The sequence below is a fragment of the Tursiops truncatus genome, chromosome 5 (genome assembly GCF_011762595.2).
Source record: "Tursiops truncatus isolate mTurTru1 chromosome 5, mTurTru1.mat.Y, whole genome shotgun sequence".
NCBI lineage: Eukaryota > Metazoa > Chordata > Mammalia > Artiodactyla > Delphinidae > Tursiops > Tursiops truncatus.
The window spans coordinates 59,195,562-59,200,737 of record NC_047038.1 but is presented as its reverse complement, the minus strand read 5'-3'; positions in this window follow the sequence as shown (position 1 = coordinate 59,200,737).

The window sequence follows — 5,176 nt, the reverse complement described above, 5'->3', positions numbered from 1 at the left end:
AATTTGTCCTGAAAAAAAAAAAAAAAAAACCCAAAAGCATGAAAGCAAGATTACACTGTGTGCCAAGAATAACCTGTGAGGAGCCAAATATCCTAATCAGAAAAAAGTAATTAATGCTTTGAATAATTTCTTTGGTATTTGAAATCTGCCAAAACATAATTAACTCCTCTGAGAGAACACCTAATAAAAGACCAATATCTCCTGACTGGTGGGTCGGGGATGTCTCACATTACTATACAATAGGAAGCAGCTCAACATAGAAATTGTGCTACCCACTACCCACTAGACAAGATTTGAGCCCAGGTCCTGAAGCCACTACTTGCTAAATGTTTGAGATCAGTAGAGAAGTGAATTTCCCAATCATTTCATGCAACAATTAATTTGCATGATCAGAAATATACATATTCATTTCAAATGAATTCAAACACACACAATTCAATTTGTGCAGTGGCATACACAATTTAATGTTTACCTGCTTTCTGAGGAAAAAAAAAGAAAAAATTAAAATCTCCTCAAAACCCTGATTTTTAGTGTTTGCCAATGTCTGTGATGTAAATACTCCTACCAGTGCCAGTTTAAAATTACCAACTAGAGACTGACTGGACCCAGCACACCACTCAATATATATGTGCATTTATATATGTGTGTGGGTGTGTATATGTGTACTTCTACATACCTATGTATTTACATCTACTCACATATATATTCAGTGTATACATTCTATGTATTATATATTTTGCACCTATGTACATTATGTGTGTGTTTTGTATATACTACAGATCAGTAAAAGAAGAAAAGTCTTTCTAAAGTTGGAAATACAGTGATAGATTTTGAGTAAAGGTTAAGCATGACATTAAGACATGGAACCTCAAGGAACTAACAGCCTTTAAGAAAACTTAGAAAACATCTAATAATAAAAGGTTTGTAATTCCCATACTTCTGTAACACTTATCAATATATATACATTAATACTGAAAATACATATTGAAATATTCTAATATTTGTATTTCTAAATACATAGAAGCATTAGTTTGATCTCTTGCTCAAATGTCTCACAGATTTCATGTTTTGTATAAATTCATTGCAAAACTTTCTATTATTTTGGTATGGATTATTGTAGTAAATTTAACTGCATATGATGGCAACATAATCAGATAGTGATAAAAATGGCTTTTTTGCATTTGCTTTCAAGAAAAATACATGCAGAGCTTACAAAAGCCAGCAATGGGTTGTGGCCAATAGAGCTTTACTGCATGTAATTAAGCCAGTGTCATGTTACTATAGCCAAGTGCTTGAAAAATTCATTGGACCTTTCTTTTTTTTTCTTTTTTAAGAGGAGGAAATCGATAAGTCTTTGGAAGGAAAATGGTAATCTGTACTATAATAAAACATATTTATCCAAATGATTGATTTTAAATGGATTTACAAAGAATGGCTATAATTCCACTGTACAAAACCTGAGTAGAAGATGTTTATAGAATTAAGATAGTTCATAAAAAAGTAGCACTTACCATGCAAAAATCAAGTAAACATTTCCTTCTACTCAAACAAATTAGGAAAATCTGATTACATCTTTTTTTCCCTTTCAAATCTAAGTACACTTTCAAAGGACCAAGAGTTGAAATCAATCTCCACTCCAAAGAGGAAAAAAAATGATCTGAAATAAGTAATTTCAATCACAAAGGCACAGGGAGAAAGTCAGAGTAAACAGGGGAAGTTCTTCAGAGACTACCTTTTGGAAGAAATGATCACTGAGCATACTCAAGTGAATGACAAAGAAAATGTCCCTTTGCAAGGTTCTTTTTGGCATATTTATATTTTAAAGCAGTGAAATGGGGCAGATCATGTTAGAGTCCTATTAATGTGTAGCTCTTATTGTTTCATTTTATTTAATTTTCTTCTTTAAGGTGTTTGTGAATCGATAAATGAAAGATTATTTTAAAAGTGCATCAGCAAAAGGAGAAAAATTTGAATAGAAAAAGAATAAAGGATACTTGAGTGCCTCTGTGAAGGCTGTGGGGATTTTGTTTGTTTTAACCTGATATTGTGAGAATGTCCCAATATAAAATTGATTGCATAAAAAGGGGACATGCCACATCATATAGGTTATAATCCCTGAAAAATCATTTTGGATGACTAGGACTCAAGTCTTAAGAAATGTCACTCTCAGCTTCCTCTCCAGCCCTCTACTTCTTTAACATTGTTGGGTTTCTACTGGGAAGCCATCTTTTCCCATTCATTCAGGTGGCAGCAATGAGTTTTGAGCTATTTGGAACTAGGGCCCTTAGTAAAACAACTCAGAATGACCTGGACTGTTCAGTATATCTTGTGGCTTCCTTGAAACTCCCTAGATCAACTATTTCAGGCTTTACTGGGATTGGACTTGGGAACCTGTCATTTTAACAAATGCTTCAATGATTTTATGTATATTAGTGTTTGAAAACCTCTAACCCAGAGGAAGATTGAAATTACCTGTCTTGTGCTCATTACAACTTTGTGGGAATGCTTCATTAACCTTCTTCCAAAAACTGGCTTTAATACTAGCAAAATCATTTAATTAATACAAAATGTGGCGTAGATGGAAGAATGTGTTTTCATGCCATTTTAACTTGGATATAATTAATATTTAATTTTCTTTCCCATTGAAATGCTTAATGAAAATTGGTCATTGGCTAGAATGTAACATAAGAAAATTAGTGAATAACATAAGTGTCAGAATTCCTAGGTTTTAATCTTGACTTGGACACTAATTAGCCTTTTTACCTTAGGCAATTGACTTAAATTTCCTCTTATTTAAAAATTAATTTTTATTATATAAATCATACATGAGTATGTTATCCTCTTGAAAAGGAAAATTCATATATTATATATGAAGCTAAATTTCCTTTTGACAACCCCCCTCAATTTCAGTTGCTTCCTGAATTAGCAGTTATTACTTTGGTTTATATCTATCCAGATAAATATACATGGATATATAGATAAATAGATAGATATTGATATAGGTAAAGATAAAAATAAGAATATATATGTATATGTACAAATGCATAGTAGCATTGTATGCTTTAGTTTATAGAGGGCATGTTACTCTACATTTTGTTTATAACTTGATTCTTTTATTGAATACTACATCTTCCACATTTTTCCATATTAACCCATTGGAAGCATACTTATCCTCCTTAACTGCTGTATAACATGGATAGCATATAAGTTATTTATCCATTTCATTACTTACAGCATATAGGATATTTCTTTATATTTTTCTTTGTTTTGGTTTTACTTTTAGTTATTATTATTAAAATTAATGTTTCATGTAATGATTCTGTGTGAACTTCCTTGCTAACATATATAAATGCTTCTCCAGAGTATATATCTCATCTAGAGTTACTGGGTCAAAGAGTATATGCATTTATTTTTTCCCAAATTTACTGAGGTATAATTGATATATAACACTGTATAAGTTTAAGGTGCAATGTGTCAATCTGATAGACATATATTGCTAAATGATTACCACAGTAATTTTAACACCTCTATCATCCTCACATAATTATGATTCCTTTTTTGTTAAGAACAGTTAAGATCTTCTCTCTTAGCAACATTTAAGTACGTAATATAGTACTGTTAACTATAATCACTATGCTGTACATTAGATCATCAGAATTTATTCATCTTATAACTGGAAGTTTGTATCCTTTAACCAACATATTTCTCCATTTCTCTCAACCCCCAAGCCCCTGGCAAACACCATCTACACTCTGCTTCTATAAGTTGAGCTTTTTTTATATTCCACATATAAGCAAGATCACACAGTATTTGTCTTTCTCTGTCTGACTTATTTTACCTAGCATAATGCCTTCAAGGTCCATCCATGTTGTCCCAAACAGCAGGGTTTCCTTATTTCTCATGGCTGAATAATATTCCACATGTAATACATCACAGCTTCTTTATATATTCATTCATTGATAGACACTTAGGTTGTTTCCATGTCTTAGCTCTTGTGAAAAAAGTTGTTATGAATGAGAGGGCACATATCTTTTCATTATCCTGTTTTAATTTTCTTTGAATATATACCCAGAAGTGGGATTGCTGGATCATACGGTAATCTATTTTTGTTTTTCTGAGGAAGCCCCTTACTGTTTTCCATAGTGGTTGTACTAATTTACATTCCATCAGTAGTACACAAAGATTCCCTTTTCTTCACATGCTCGCCAACACTTGTTATTTCTTGTCTTCTTGATAATGGCCTTTCTAACAGGTGTGATATATCTCATTATGGTCTTGATTTGCATTTCTCTGATGATTGGTGACATTCAGCATCTTTCATGTATGAGTTGGCCATCCATATGTCTTCTCTGAACCTATATCTGTTCAGTTCTTCTGCCCATTTTTTAGTCAGATTGGTTTTTTGCCATTTAGTTGTATGAGTTTCTTATATATTTTGGATATTAACCCCTTATTAGATATATGATTTGCAAATATTTTCTTCCATTATGTAGTTGCCTTTTTATTTTGTTAATTGTTTCTTTTTCTGTACAGAGTTTTAAAATTTGATATAGTTCCACTCATTTATTTTTGCTTTAGTTGCTTGTGCTTTTGGTGTCATGTTTTCTTCTAGGAGTTTTACAGTTTCAGGTCCTATGATTAAGTATTTAATCCATTTCTGAGTTAACGTTCATAAGTGGTTTAACATAGGGATCCAAGTTTATTCTTCTAAGGGTGATTATCCAGTTTCCCCAAAACCATTTAGTTTAGAGACTATCTCTTTCCGAATTAGTATTCTTGATTTCTTTGTCAGTATTAGTTGACTATATGTGTAAGGGTTTATTTCTGGGCTCTGAATTCTGTCCCATTTTTCTGTGTGTATATTTTTATACTAGTACCACTTTGTTTTGGTTACTATAGCTTGGTAGCAATCAGGATGTCTGAAATCAGGAAGTATGATGCCTCTGGTTTTGCTCTTCTTTAAGATGGCTTTGGAGATTTGGGGACTTTTGTGATTCCCTAAGAATTTTAGGATTGCTTTTGCTATTTCTGTGAAAAATGCCATTGAAATTTTAATACAGTTTGCATTGAATCCATAGATTCACTTTAAGTATTTCAGTTTAACTAGTATGGACATTTTGACAAAATTAATTTCTTCAATTTATGAACACAGGATATCTTCCAACTACTTACATCT